The sequence below is a fragment of the Hylaeus volcanicus genome, chromosome 8, assembly GCF_026283585.1.
Source record: "Hylaeus volcanicus isolate JK05 chromosome 8, UHH_iyHylVolc1.0_haploid, whole genome shotgun sequence".
Classification (NCBI taxonomy): Eukaryota; Metazoa; Arthropoda; class Insecta; order Hymenoptera; family Colletidae; genus Hylaeus; species Hylaeus volcanicus.
In genome coordinates, this window is record NC_071983.1 from 1,933,993 (window position 1) to 1,950,049 (window position 16,057).

The 16,057-nt window shown below is 46.8% G+C and overlaps 1 long non-coding RNA gene across 1 annotated transcript in view; it reads right to left on the reverse strand.

The window, feature by feature from the left end:
• Positions 1–210: 210 nt before the first annotated feature.
• Positions 211–16,057, reverse strand: part of LOC128881392 (uncharacterized) — a 77,181-nt gene continuing 61,334 nt past the window's right edge. Inside the window, exons 4-5 of the long non-coding RNA XR_008458061.1 lie at positions 5,916–6,193; positions 211–1,046 (exon numbers count right to left, since the gene is read on the reverse strand). This is a non-coding gene — a long non-coding RNA (uncharacterized LOC128881392). The remainder of the gene's footprint in view (positions 1,047–5,915; positions 6,194–16,057) is intronic.

Below are 16,057 nucleotides of genomic sequence, written 5' to 3' on the forward strand. Positions count from 1 at the left end.
CCTTGTAGCGGGATTAAGCAATTTGCAGGAGTACCTTCTGGTCTAACCACAGACCGGTCATAGGTTTCCCCAGGCACAATTGGGCCAGCCATAAAGCCATCTTCTCATTGCTCGGGGCGTCCCGGCGAAGCTGAAGCAGAGATGGTCTAAATTCTCATTTAGATGAAAAGTTTGAAATGGCCAATAAAAGATAAATAACTTTCGGTCTGCTGTTTGTCCAATCGCAATTAAAATCTGTATTAATTACATCAATCAAATGAAATTTCACGCTGAACGAACTAAGTTCCTTTCCTATCTGCTCCACAAGCATTTATATTCTTGTGAATGGTTATCTGGAAAGGTATTTTCCTCAAACAGCCCACCTCTGCGCGATATAATCCTCCCTTCCAAGTAGACAAGAAGAGAAGAGTGGCTGCGTCTAAGCTAAATGTGACTAAAGTGATAATTTTAAGAATAGAAAAAGCTTGTCTCTTCTACGTTAAGATAAAGAAAGCATCTCGAGATACAAAGTCTGGCGGTCCATTAACTTTTACAGGGCAAGCGTCTTACGGAGAAAGTTGATCGCTGATAAGGCGAACCTTTCTCGGTGGAAAGGGCTGAGAGCGTTAGAAGTGGAATGCTTTAAGATGTTAGAAAAATGTACGTACACGATATTTAACAGGCTACATTTTCCCAAAATGTTTCTACATATTAGCACTGCCAAGGTCCCAGACTAAATTCCTAGAAAAAGGGATCAAGCAGGCGCATTGTTCCCATCTTTCCCCGATTCCTCCTAATCAGCTCCGAAACTCAGCCGAGATCTTCGTTCCTCCTCGTCCAGCCGAATCCGGCATTGATTCACCAGTTGTCGGGGAAGTGGTCCAGGAAACAACTGTCACAGGTCCCTCGTTGTCTTTCCTCTTCGAGTGGAAGCCTCTGTGGACACGCCGAGGACAAACAGACACGATTCCCCAAAACGTGACGAAACTCAGGCCGTTGACATCGCACCGGATGACGGAATCTTCGCTGGTGGAAACGGAGAGTGCTACGTTTGATGTTCGACGAAGCTGAAAAGAGGCGCGCCGTTAGGTCGAACAGATAAAGCTTCGTAGGCGGGGTGAGGGGTCCAGAGAAGGAACACGAAGGAAGAAAACGTCTCGAACGGTGGCCCGAACGACCCGGAGAACCGGAAACGGTTCTCATGAGCTGCCAGTTCAATTATCAGCGAGCCCGTGAGCCACGAGTCCTCGGTTAATTAGGTTCCGCCGCTATCTCTTACATTTCGGAGAGTAACGAGCTCGAGAAAAGGAATGAAGGAGAGGCAAACGCATCCGGTAAATCTCTGGGGAGCGTTCCATCGGCACGGACGGGTCGAACTCGATCAGAAGATCGACGAAGAAACGAAAGAAACTTTATAATTGTAGGAGTCTAAGAGAAAAAAATAAGACACAGAGATTCGAACCCACGATCCTCGGATCCACAATCAACTGCTTTTCCTACACGATCAATTCCGATTTCATAATCTGGTCTTTCTACATGGGATGTGAGTCGTTGCTCCCGAGAGTCGTCTAATGCATGTAGCGTATCAGTGTAGACGAATTTACCTGCTTTGCTGAGCAAACATGAACTATTCAAGAGTTACCAACTAAGCTAAAGCTCGTGCTACAATTTCGGGGTCTGCTCTAGGACCATGAAGCAACACTTTATCCTCGCGATTCCTAACCACGGCCGTCTGTCCTCGGAAACGTTCCCCAGCTGTGTTATCAATCGCCAACCGCGGTATTCCTGACACGCACGCGCTTCGACACGCGAGGCAAACCGATAGCGTCGTCCGGCGATCAACTATTCCAGGCCAGATGAATTATCGACCCAATACTCCTTCTATTTCAGAAACGTTCGCCTCGTGCGCGCGCCCTTACCAATGCATTCTCCGTTTACTCTCCATTGTATCGGCGGCGCATATCGCGATACGGTTATCATTCATCGATGGCTAACAGTACCCCGAGGACTGTTGCCAGGATAGGAGTGCCTGCGCCTGGACCGTGCTTATATACCTGCCTCCTCTCGATCCTATCGCGGCTATACTGACTAGTACCTGCTGATATTTTACTGTCAACCGATGCTTCCGAACCGTTGTCCTGGGATCAGATTGCCTACCGACACTGGCTACCGAGAATTACGAACGATACCTCGCGTTTTCTTCCCTGCGTGATTCTTTTCCCGCTCAAGGAACGCGAAGAGCCTTCCTGCGTAGACCGCGAAGCAAATCAGAATCGAGAGGTCGCATGGGTGACGATAGAGACTGCTAAGTAGATACCCAGAGGTTCACGTGTCGGAGGGAACGAGAGAGCTAGAAGCCGTGACGTGCTAGCTTCGCCGAACGAACCGGCCGCTGCTATTCTAATTTAACTCCCTCATCAACGGCTGACTAGTCAGACTCAATCTGCTTACTATGCGATCGTCCATGACTTCTCACGAGCTACTGGGAACGATTTGTAAAACTGCGCGTACCGAACGAGAGTTTGGACGTAATAGCAACGGATTTTCATCCAAGTGACCCTAACTCTGATAATTCACGTCTAAAAGGAACATAAACATAGCAGTTCCCGACCGAAGTAGACCTTGATACTGTTATATGAATTACACCGAACGCCTTCGTACGTATTCTTTATGATCGAACGTTTTCAAATAGGCTCTAAACACGGCAGCCTATGGCCGACTTAAATCCGAGCCGTTTGTGGTCAGAAGAGATCAAAGTGTACTTCCTCGTGGCCGTAAATGATAGCTTCTAAATAAGTCCCAATGAATTATAAATGTTTACTGGGACGTGTAACTGAACTGAAATTCTCATCTAAACACGCCTCTGATAAACAGAAATATTCCGGGTTCCTATCTGATTATATCCATGAATCTAATGAACAAAAATTAACAACTACGTTCTATAGAATTTTATCGAGTAGCAATTATTCGATTCTATCGGAAAAAAAGACTTTGTTCGAGAATGCCGTCTCCGACTGGCTTATGATCAACGAATGCGCGCTTCGAAGGAAGTAAACGCGAGAAAAATCGAAGAAAAAGGTCGCGGAGGAAGGCAGTTCGTCTACGGGACGCGCATAATTACGAGATCACGTCTATGGGAGGCGTCTTCGTCGCGTCTGGTGTCTGTTGATGTTACCTAAGGGCTTTCAGGTTCATTGTCGCGTTGTGTGAACTCTCCTTTGTTTACTCGCAAGCGAGCGTCCTGAAACGTCGGCGTGCTTATCACCGCTCGATCTGTACGACGTCTTTCCTCCGGTCTCCTGGCTAACGAACTGAATTCCGTTGTCCCTGATGAGCTTCGTGTTCTTTCCATCCGAAAACGGTACACAGAATCAACGCGACGCAATTAGACAGCCTGCGATCGGTTGTGTCAATTTTTAGGAACGTCGCGAGATTTACGAAATTGACGCGCGACTGGGATGTCATTGCATTCATATCGTAGAAAACTATAGGCGATTAGAAAGCAATTTTTCAGTACAATAGGACGAAGGAGCGTGATTTATCTATGTAAGGAAACCGTGCAGCTGATATCGTAAAATGTTCGATTTGGTCGACTTCGCACGGTCGCGGTGGCCTCGGTTTGAAAATAAAAAAATTCGTCGTTCCAGGTCGAGATTAGTATGAAGGTCGAGCGCATCTCGAGCAGTGCTCCTAATGTCGAAGCGTTTTAGAAATGCGCGTAACGGCCTAGATTCGATCTAACGGAGCGACCAACTGTGTCCCTCTCGTTCTCTCCCTCGCCTCGACTTTGTCATACTCGACGAGCTCGTAATATCTAACGGTTTGAATGTATAGATCGTACACGAACGGGATATAATTTGCTGCACCTATGGCCGTCAATCCTGACATGCGGACAGCTGAGTCGGTCGATTAACTCACGGCGGAGAATTATCGGAACGTTTAACGGGGTGTAATTCTTTTAATTGTAAATTAAGCAAAAGTTATACGAAAGTGTCAATTCCTGACTAACTACCAATTCTATTTTATTTGTTGTTGCTGTATAGAAGTCATTTTTTTCATTCTAATTTTAAATTAAACAAGTAATAACTCATAATCACCACTAATCACCATTTTAAGTGTCTACATAGTCGAGTCATCGGTGTTCAACGAAAAGGTTTTCCGTTCCCTTTTTAACGTTTTCAGTACGATTTTCACCATCGTTTCAACATCCTGTACAATTCTCGTAATTATAAAACTTAATGTAATCCTCGCCGAAGATTGGAAGTCATTTTGTTACAGCCCTTCGATACACCAGGAGACCGCGAGCATATCGCAACGAAACGGGACTTGAGTCCCATTAATTTCGCCTTAAGAACGGCGAGTATTTATGCCTTACCATTAAACAATTACGTGGATATAAGCAGTAAATGGTTTTTTACTCACGAATTATAGGGAAATTCACCAATGAGCGTGGAGCTGCGATTGAGATTACCACGCTCTCCACGAGTGTCCTTTATCAAAAGGATTTCCTTAATTACCCAGATCCAGAACGGGGCAATTAGAAGCGAACATTGAGGGAAGGCGGTTCGTTAAACAGATGCTTTCCTTGCCCACTAGTTTACTATACGCGAGATAGCAGCGTTTAACTGCTGCCACTAGAAGTACTTTCTTACCGCTCCCCATTAATATTAGTAGTTCAAGATATTTGTACAAATCGGTGGGTTCTTAAACGATGGAGTAAATGTTTCTTTCCTCGAGCCGCTCGCGCAGTAATAGAATAATAGAACCGGATCGAGTCAGTCTATAAATACGGGGTGTTCTTCAAGCACTGCACAAATCGATTAACAAGCAGTCACATAAAAATTGTAACACTACTGACGATTAGTATTTGGCTATTCCTTCTTATTAATTTTATATACCATTATACGAAAGCTACATTTGTATTTATGCATTCTACAATATTTAGTTGAATTTATATTATAAAGGGAATTTTAAGAAATAACGTACATTATTTCGTCGCATTTCTCAACTTTCACGGAGTTAATCGATTTGTGCAATGAACGGCTCAAATGTTTGACTTGCAATCACTAAATTAGTATATACGAAGAATTAATTATTCGATACGTTAAGCTTGGAATTAGACCTGAAGAAGATCCCCACGAATCGTCACTTTTCCAAAAACGTATTCTACATTTGCCTTTCACCGTTTTATTTTAAAATATCACCAAGCTTTCTGTGGACAAAGTCGCAGGAGAAGACTAGCACTACCGCCGCGAAGAGATGAAAACGTTAATACCAATTAACTCGTAATCATCGTCGGCGATTTTAACGTCGTTGCGATATTCCTCGACGCTCGTCGCCGCTGCAGGCGCCGATAAGCCGAGCGTGTCTTCCATCGCGATTAGCTGCGTTTCGCGAAATTAATTACCGGCCGTTTACTTTATTGATTTTTCGGATGGCGGGATAATTCATCGTCCGCTCGCGGTCGCGATTAATCTTGCTAGCGGCTAATTCATCGCGTTACAGTGGGCGCATTAATCTTCCAAGTTACGACCCGACCGGCAATTCCGCAAACGTAAGAGGAGTTAGCGGCCATTAACGTGGCGAACCAGATCACTACAATGCGCGTCTAATCGCCTGTACATTAATTAGCCGAGTGCCGTAACAGCCACGACGAGCGAACCTCGAGATTGCGCCCCGAATTACCCGCGACGCTGGATTCCCGCTAAGAAACCGAAGAAAGAAGATGAATCGCGCGTTAAGGGGGAACATCTATTTTCTCGCGTAGAGGGATCGGGCCGAAAGTCTGCTGGCAGATGCCAGTGACACCGCAGAACACGGGAGGATTCGCCGATGATGATACGGAAGTCATTTTCCGCAAGGTTAAAACGCACGCGTCGACTCGAGGTTCGGTATTGGAAATATTCGTAGATCTTCGAATAAACTTCTGTACGTACCTGGTTAATTATTGCCTAATGTCACGTGGAACCGTTGGTCCAGTGTCCCGAGTTTCCCACCGGTTTGTCAGCTGGAATCGCCATAAAGTATCCGAGATGGGCTTGCGGCTCTTCCTGAAGGGACGAACTCGACGTCTGCCACCCCTCGACACCGTTTGATGAATTAATCAGGGAAACCATCGGTCGGTTACCGAGGACGCGACGATTGCGAGTGGGAGTGGGGATGAAATTCCTGGAATTCGCTCGTGACCCTTCCGCGCACCGAGGCGAATTAATTCCTGGAAATCCGCGCCTACCGGTTACAAATATTTACTACGCGAGCTTGGCTTTGGCTAAACTAACGATGATACAGCTTTGTTTTGCTTTCGTGTGCTGGGTTTTTGTATCCGTACTGGCAAAGACGGTTTATTCATAGAATTTTTGGTAAATGTTAAAGTTTGTAAACCCGCCGCGATTCAAAAATACGAAAGAAAATTAAATTAACTGCATGATGATAACTGTATATGATATAACATTCGCGAATATTCCATCAAATTTTCTAAAAATGATCTTCATCGTAAACGAACATCTGAATAGATTCTGTGCGTCTCCCTTTAGTGATTCGAATGGGCGATACGGATTTAGCCAGTGCTCTGATATATTTAGCATGGGAAAGATTGTATCGGGACTGGTTAAACCGGCGCGCCCGATATAATGATTATGCGCCGTCGTCGGCGGAAAAATTCGATTCGGACGCCTCATAAACCGGCTTCGATAAGTCCACGGAGGAGCCGTTTTAACGGGGACGCGGAGAATCGTCCGGGCGTCGTTAGTCCTCGTGGGATTCCACCAGGTATCGTTCTCCTTCTCCCCTTTCCCACCGGCTTCTCGGCCAGAGACGGCACTGTTTCGCACGAGTAAACGACGATAATAATTATCCGCGGCTAATGCGCGCTCCTTTCGACGACAATGCGTCTTCTAAGAGTAGGGTAATGTATCAGGTCATTCCAGGAGGAAGCTCTTTACCTTCCCTGTGCCTCTCTGAACTGTGTAACACTTTTTTACCGTGGTGGCAGCTGCAATTACCATGCGAGTTGGAAGCCTGATATTTTGCAATACGAGAACGAAACAAGCAATCTCTCCGTGTAGAAAAATACTTATCGAAATGTCCTCGAAAACAACTTCCCTCAAAGAATCATCCTACCAAACGAGCGAACAACATACACGATCTATCGAAAAGGACCCAAACCAGTTACGAGTATATTTAACTCGCCGATAAAAATCACCACCTTTCCCCTCCTTTCTGATCGGAGGATGCCTATCTCGAGGAATCGAATGGTAAAAAAAGAATAGCGCGCAAATGTATCTATGGTAAGCACAGGCATTATTGGATCGGCTAATTATCTCGATAGAGTCCAGTCCCGATAGTGTCACGCGTTCAGGCTGGCGACGCGATAGCTAATGTCAGAGAGCAGAACCATGGACCAGAACCAGAACACTCTCGCCGATAAGCATCATCCTGGCGGTTCCTGTTTCTCACGTTTCCACTTAAGGACCCCTCGGGGACTTGAGCGAGTATCGTGCGGGGACGTCGTACTTTACGCGTTTCCGTGCACTTCCACACGGCAGAGCGCAATTACGTTTATTATGCTCCGGTTCGGAGCAGTCTCCACGCGGAAACGGGCAGGCATCGACGATTCTTCTCGATTCGAGCGCCCTTCGAATTCGAAGTTCTAGATGTCTGGTGTACTCCGTCTACTTCGAAAACTATCGCTGACTCGCACTCGCTAACACCGAAGACATTGCAGCGTTTCAAGTAAGCTTCAATTATCGAAGCAGGCAAAGTGTCAACGCAACGTCGTTTGCGACAATGACCACACAAGACGTTCGAAACGTTGCATCGTAATAAGCATTCTTCGATGAAGAAACATCGCCGTAGACCAAGCCATTAATTAACCTAAGCATACCGAGCACGATGACTACAAATAACCTCTCTACATTGACGAATAGATCTAGCGTTGCGTTAAACTAGACTAACAGTAACTTCGGGACGTTATTAATTTGACAAGGCTTCCAGGACTGGATGGCAAGATGAAAATCGCAGTCATCGCGGCATACGAAGAGTCCTTGCCGCGTAACTTCTCGAAGCGATTCCTTTTGAACCCTCGGTCCTCGACCCACCCTCAAGGATAGCAACTGGCAGATGCTCCCTCGTCATCAGGAGAACCTTATTTAAATCCCTACCAGCGACAAGCGACTTTCATCTTCTCTCCTACCTCCGTCTACGTACATCTGTCCAGTTTTTATCGATCTCGCGCCATACGTTACGAGGCTCGTCTCGACTGAACGTTCCGAGCTGCGTCAGGATCCCCCTGGTCACGTGACACGGCCAACGCGACGGATTAATGATCGCACACCCGAGGCTAATTGATTTTAATTTCAATCTCACCTCTGTGCACCACCGATCGACCCCTTCGGGGGCTTCGAGATCTTCTGGGTGTTCTTCGGGGCTCGCTAGACGTCTCCGTCGCTTCTTCGCGGCACTCTTTATTTTTCGACTTCGCGCATGCACGCTTGTTAAAGCGCCCGTTCTCTCGGTCCGCGTGTCGCGGAAAGATGGCTCGAAAATCGTCTCGTTAGAGTGCGCTTAATTTGTTGTTGGTGTTCCGGGGGTGGAGTAGTGACAGAGTGGCGTTAAATTGCGACGATACACGATGTAGTATGAATTTAACATTTTGGTATTGTTGTGTGATGAATTAAAATTCCTAAATTAAAGGATTAATCTAATGTTGAATCAACCAATGGAAAACACCTGGCCAGAAATTGCAACGCGACCCATCCACTTTCCTCCTTCGATTGCCTGCCTCCCTTCTCGACCCTTCGCGTTTCATTTTCCCTTATCCTGGCCGGACTTTGTTTCATTCCTCGGTCTGTTATTCGCTTCTCTGTTGCTTAATTATACATCGTACGACTGTGGCGGGTTCTTGCCTCGGCTCACCCTGTCATTCTGACATCAAGATCTCCTCTCCTCCGTCCAGCCGTGGACGTAATGATCCTTCGGCGGCAACAGGCGTCGCTCGATTTTTCCCCGATTCCGCGTCTAATTCTATCTGTGAAATCCCTCTAAGACAAGTATCCGGTAGCTGATTACCCTTCGCGAACCATAACACGCACATCGTACAGAGAACTCGTTCCGAGCGTCTGTTCTGTTGGCCGAAGGAGAAGGAACAGGCCGCTGGGGCCACGATGGAAAAGAGGCGAACGGGGTGAAGAAGGCGAACCGCGCGGCAGGGGAACGCGAAAGAAGAAGAAGAATAAGAGGAGGAGGAGGGGGAGCGAGAAGAGGAACAAGAAGACACGGGCGTAGAAAAGCCGAGGCGGTCATGGTCCGATAAGCGGGAATCTACGCACGCAGAAGACACTTTGCGCGAGGCAATCTGATCTAAATATAGCTCGGCTCGCTTCTAAAATTATTACGTTATCCTAGTTACCTGTCGTCCCGTCATACCTGGCCTCGCTCGCTCCGAACGGCTAGTGTTGTGGGAAACACGCGCAGGAATACGAAACGACACTCCTACGATCGCGTTTCCTTTCGTACGCGCTTCCGAGCTCCCTACAGGAATCTACAGGAAACGTCCTTTTGGTACCGAGACAGAGGAATATGCGAATAGTATCAATTGACCAAATAATGGGGTTCGTAACACCAGTAACATTGAACCTACGAGCAACACTTCTTGCAACTGCTCTAGACTAGAGTTTCACGTGGGCTCCAAGTACTTGGCTCAATGAAGTGTTCTCCTCTATTTTCGTTTAGGTAACGATCCCTTGGTGAAACCTTGTCAATCAATTTCCAATGTAAACACAACACCTTCGCGCCATTAATTCACGACGAATAGCGTCCTCGCGTTAATTCCCACGGCATGTAGAATCTAAACGGCGATCGAGGCGAGCCAGTCGCGTTGTTTTATTGTTTCTTTTTCACCCCTGGGGGAGCGTAAATCTTGCGGGCCGTCGTCTCCGCTAGATCCTCTCGATGACGTGCTCGTACCTGGACATCGTGATTCACACACGCCGATGGGTACGCGGATAATTATTGCCGGTGCAATTAGGTGCACCTACAGTGCACCGTCAATTGACTCGCAGCTCAGCCGTGGACTAGAGGGGCGGGGGTGGACTGGACGACGATTAATTATCCAGCGGTTGACGCGTCAGAATAAGTAATTGTCGTCCAGCTACGTTCCAAGCGCGACGTCCAACTGGAAGCGGCCGACCGTTGAAAGAAAATCGCCGCTCGTCGAGGAATAGAGGCGTCGGGTGATTTACCTAGTCGAGCGTAATCGGTGATGAATGGCAATCGCCGACGGGCCACGTTTCGTTAAAACCGCGGTAAGCGTTCACGGACGGCCGGCGGTATCATAATTAAAGGCGTGCATGCCGCCGCGAAAATCTGTTTATCGTACCGTTACCGTCGATAACGCGTCGACCTGACCGCGATATCCGCGTGCATTGTGCGTCCGGTGTCCTAGGGTTAACCTTAAGTCGATAGTTACTATTGCTCTGTCGCTCTATCTTGTTCACGGCCTTCGTCACGCGGTAGCTTTTGACACGGCCAATACCGAAAATGCGTGTTAGTAGAGGTTCCGTCGTTATGGGACAGCCAATAGAGCTGCCTCGCCAACTCCGGAGATTAGCAACCGGGAACATACAGATTTTACCGGCTTCGAGAAAGCCTTTGACGCCGCCAGTCGCTCCGTTTTAATCGCCAGACAATCGTAACTAGGAATTTATGGCAACATGTTGCAACACGCTTCTACCTAGATGAATAGAGTTAGGTGATCAAGTTCAATGACCACGTAAAATTCAAGGAACATCTGGACTTTGCATCTAATGCCTATTTCAGGCCTAATGCTCGTTCTATTTATTACTGATACGTCTACCTTGCAACCGACCAGTGATTATCCGTGGATGACTTGAAAATATTCGACACGGTCAAGTCTGAAAGGCACGCAAGTCGGTTGCAAGTGGAGCTACGCGGTTTAAGCTCTTTGTGTCGAGAAAACCAGCTCGCATGCTAACGCATTACATTTATATTACGACGACGGAACAGATTCGCGAGCCACAATGGCCAAAGCAAACAAAGACCGAGCAAAACGGTCCGAATGAAAAGAAAATATCCGCGCAGATTTCAAAGGAGAAGCAGAAACGAGGGAAAACTCGCCGCTGTGAACGTACCGCGTGACATAGAGGAAAAGGCTCCCCTTCGATTTAGTTTCCACGCTCCCTTTTCCTCGACATTTGCCGTTCGCCCGCGGCGTTTCGTTACGTTTATGTCCCAGAGTGTCCTCATTCCGGCGAAGGAACATCAGCAACGCAGCAGTGGGTTTATCTAAACCGAAGACCAAGGGCAGACACTTCAGGGTGAAACCTGGTAACGTGTCCCAGAGATGGACGACACGATTAGGTGCACGCTGAGCATAGACACTGCGAACCGTGTAAGTTCCGTGACTAATGAACGATAAAGCTATGATAAAAACTGACAATGAGTTACGCGAACAATATTTAGTTTGTCGAATGAAAATAAGAACGTTTTCAATTGTAAAATCAAGTGATTTCACGATGGAGGAATACAAACCGAATGAACCGACGGAAATAAATTTCCACGCGTTGATCTCATCCGTTATTTATCATTCGAATAAAATTTTGCCTGCAACATCCGTTTCGTCGTTGCACGCAGGTGTCTTTCTCGGAAATTGACGCTCGCGCGTCTCTTCATTTCACTTGTTCCCCGCAGCGGGAAATATTTTATTGGAGATTCTCGGAACATAGAAATAAAAGAGCTAACGCGTATGGACTGGCAATTACGCGATGAGTTGTTGCTTGAACAATTCGCACCTTCGGTTTCGTGCGTTCTGCGAGGACAAGCGTGATTTTGTTCTCGTTAGGAAATGGATGGCTATGCTTTGAACGGGGCATTCGCGCTCTGCCACGCGTTGAAATCGCCAGGGCGACGTTTTTATTAATTCCATCGAACGATGGTCAAACTCTGAGCTGTATAGCGATCGCAGGAAACGTTCCATCTCCTTGCAGAGCTGTTAAATCGTGGAATTCCAGGAGCGATTAAAATTTCTAGGGATTGAACGGTCCCGTAGACCAAGAGTCGTCGGAGGGTAGCGGTTTTATAGAGTTCGCAGCGTCGACGTCCCACGGAAATGCGACGACGCAACAATTTCGTTTTAGTGCACCTTTTAATTTCCTATATCCTATGGAATGCCAGCGAGATTTTACGATGAGAAGCTAATCTCGCGCGAAAAGAACGCCAGAATCCGCAGAATGCAAAACGGTATAATAACCTCGACGCTTCGAGGGAAGAATATACCAAAGGGAGTTAAACTGTCGTTGACTCGAACGTGATTAACATTTGTGCCTGTAAAGTGTAATAACATAATACAAAATCATGCGAAATAATAATCCGCGTTCGAGTTCTCATTTCGCGTTGCGCCCAAAGCAATTAAGCTTCGTTTAGCGATAGAGACGGTTTATTGACCGCGATATCCGGCCGGGACGCCTTTTTTCTCCATTAATATCAACATTTCGAACTATTCGAGGAGGTGAACTACTGTTACCCGACGCACTTTTCTTGTTTACGATTGGAAATAGCGCGGATGGTTTAGAGAGGGGATGCCTGTTACGACAAGCAGGGGATAGTGTTGATTGAGTTCGGCGATGGGAAAACGAGACAGTGAAAAACGAGTGACAGAGAGGAGAGCTCTCGCGTCCCGCTGCGATAAAGAAGTAACCCCGATGACCGAGGACGCAGCAGACTCGTTAACCCCCGTGCTCCGCGAACGGTAACGACGCCAGCGCGAACGCTCTCGACGCCGAGACCCAGGCTAATCATTCCGACGCCGCACGACGATCGAACGCACGGACGGGGATCAAACTAATGACTGGATTCATCATGGGGTATAGAGACGGACGCCTGGGAAGCAACCTGTCCGCGATAGACGCGGTCAAGAGGTGTCCGAGAGATTATCCTTCCAGCCAACGGATGCTAATGCTCCTTTCGCTCCTCCCGCGGAAAAAAGAGAAACTCGACTAATTATTACTTCTTTATAGAGACGTAGCCCTGGCAAGTAACGGTCGGGACTTATATAGCAAGTGGAAGTAATTCAGCGATAAAATTACCCGTCCATTCAGCGACCGCGAAACGCTCGATGCGCGCTACTGGAAAAATTGAAAGCGTCGCTTTGGAGATGGGGAATCGTCGAGCTGCGAACGGACCAGGGATATCATGAAATTAAATTGAATTGTGATGGAAATGAAATCGGAGGATGGTGCTCGCGCTTGTTGACTTCGTTGGATGGTTTTACTTCAAGGGTGTCCAAGGGATTTATGCTCCGGTGGTTCTTGCGCATCGCCGCAGAAAAAGAGAAACTCGAGTGATTATACATTTCTTCTTTATAGAGATGCACCTCTGTCAAGTAATGGCCGACGGTTAATCGTAAGCGGAAGTAATTTAGTAATAAAATTATCCTTTCATCGAACAGCGTTGGCAACGCGGTTTACGATGGGAATTCGCCTTTTAACGCGCGGTTCGCGGCGACTCGTATGTGGAGCGCGCATAATTGCGGAGCCGCGTAAATATCGTGTGTAATCGATCCAATGCGGAAGAGTCGTCGATGAACATAAATTCTTCATGCAGGGCTACCAACTTTTCTTGACGACAGTCGCACCGCGATCTTGTCGCGCCATCGATTATTTCGATTGGAATATTTTACAATGGCTGATTGGTGGCCCTTAATTCTGCTTGCTTCGATGATTTACGGAGATATATTTCATGGCTGCTTGTGTCAAAGTAACAAAATTTTTAATCAGGCTTTGAAAATAAACAACTCGCGCAAGATTTTTTATCCAGGTCTGGGTACATTTGTCACTAAGAAATATATTCCCCATTATTATTATTATTTCTTTCTTATAGGGACGATACGTGTCAGATCAATGAAATAAAATGGCCTCCTCTAACGTCCCATTGCCCCGTGGTTAGATCAGCTTGGGAACTTGTCTAGTTTCCAAGACGTGACTCCCCTATTCATCAGCGTGTCCGTTCACCAAACACGCCCAAGACACTTTTCTACGGTAGACTATTTCGAGAGATCGATAGCGGGGCTTCTTTCCAGTGGCTAGGCTCCTGGAAGTCCGGAGTGTGGGATCGCGATGCTCCTGGCGGTTCGCCAGGAATCAGAAGGCGCCTACTTTCTGCCAATTGCGATTTTCTGTGCCGTCCTACGAATAACAATCGTGAACAGTCCATTTCACGCGCGGCTCTATTGCTTGCCGCGATAGATTGCCAGTAATATCGAGCAGTTTCAGGGTTTCTCTGACGGTTACCCAACGATTTCCGTGAGCTAAGTTACTCTAGTCCGGGCGCAGACAAACGAGGGCATTTTTCGATTACAGACACCTCCTTCAAATAAATGCAATGATATTTTACGTGAAACTAAATCGAATAATGCATGAATTGAATAGAAAATTTATAAAATATTCCTGAAAATTAAACCAAGTACGAAGGAAAACTAATTCGCATCAAGCAACGTCGTTCGTTTAATTTACTCATGCAGGAAAAGCGCTAAACACTTCGATCGAAAAGCAATGAATCACCCGAACACCGACTCGCACCGAAGTCAATTATTCGTTATCGTTCGCAACGATCGACTGATAAGAAACCTCCGCGAGAAGCAACGAAATGGGTCGCGAAGTACTGTAAACGTATTTTTCGTAGATCGATGAAAACCGCGATACCACCACTTCGCGTTCCACATACCAATGGCCATAACGTAGTAGCGGGAAGTAAAGTTCTTGGTAATTGCCAAGGGAAATTTTTCCCCCGTGAAAACCGCAAGTTGTACGAAAGGAAAATATGCGCAGTCTCGAATCCCCGAGTTCTCGGTCCCAGATTCAGTAGTGCCGCGTTCTAACGGGACGTGTATTTAAGTCTCCATTCACAGGACGGTTGTCCTTTCAACGGAACAAGCGTCAAGCCTCTGAGCCTTTAACCTCCGAGCTATACTCATTAGATTCTATTAAATGTACCGAACCTTCCTGGAATTCGCGTACACCGCGAACTCGCGCGGCTTTAACTTCTCCCGCAATTAGAAGGTTTCTCTGTTAACGGCTCGTTACGCCATAGGCTCGAGATAAATTCAGCTGGCAGTCGACATGCGACCCGTTATCCCGTAGGGCTCGCGAGGACTCGCAGACTTCTTTATTTTCGTCGTTCCTCGCCGTGATCCCTTTAACCCTTTCGCTGGCAATTTATTCGCGATCCAAAGAAGCGATTTAATATTATTTTCCTTCCGTCAAGTTTCTTTGAACGATTCACTGTCCAATGTTATTTAGATAATCAATGAAAATATCTTCTTGCCTATAGAATTTCTACCGAACAGTGCTTGCTGACTCAGACTCGACTCGCTTTATATTAAATTTAACGCAATTCTTTCGCACTGCCAAGCTCGATCCAATCCATAGTATTTCCGTGCTCCCATCTCCGAATTGGACAATTCTGCGGACCATTTCTATTGGAACAAGTGGCTCGATGCCTAGCTACGGCAGACATAATTCAAGGAGAGAAGAGGACGCGCATGACTTCGTCGAGTCTTGAACCTCGAAGCTATAACCATTAGGTTCCATTAAATTCCTTCGATCCTGCTGGAACACACGAGGACTACCGGCAGTCGGGAGGTTAGCTCAGGACCGGCTTGGCATTCCTCGTCGAACATCGGCGTACATCGAGTGCTCGTCGTTTGGTCGATCTGTCTTTCCATGTCCGCGATGTTCTCCACTCGATCGGCTGCGTTCCGAGCGGAAACGCGACGGATTTATGCCCGTAATTCTCTTCGTTCCAATTAAGTTTCAGAATTTGTTGATAACGGTGATCTATGCTCGAGTGTATCCAGGTAGAAAGATGTCACTGGCGATGTCGCTACGAGCTGGTACAGAATCCTGCGTTATTGGAATTCTAACTTCCAAAGAGGATCTCAATTATGAAAGCGATTTAGATACTTGAAATTCATTTCGTATCGTCATCGTCTTCTGAATTTTTCTAACGCGACGAAATAAATATTTTAGACAAATGACGCCACCGCAAGCCCACAGCAGCGTGCGGT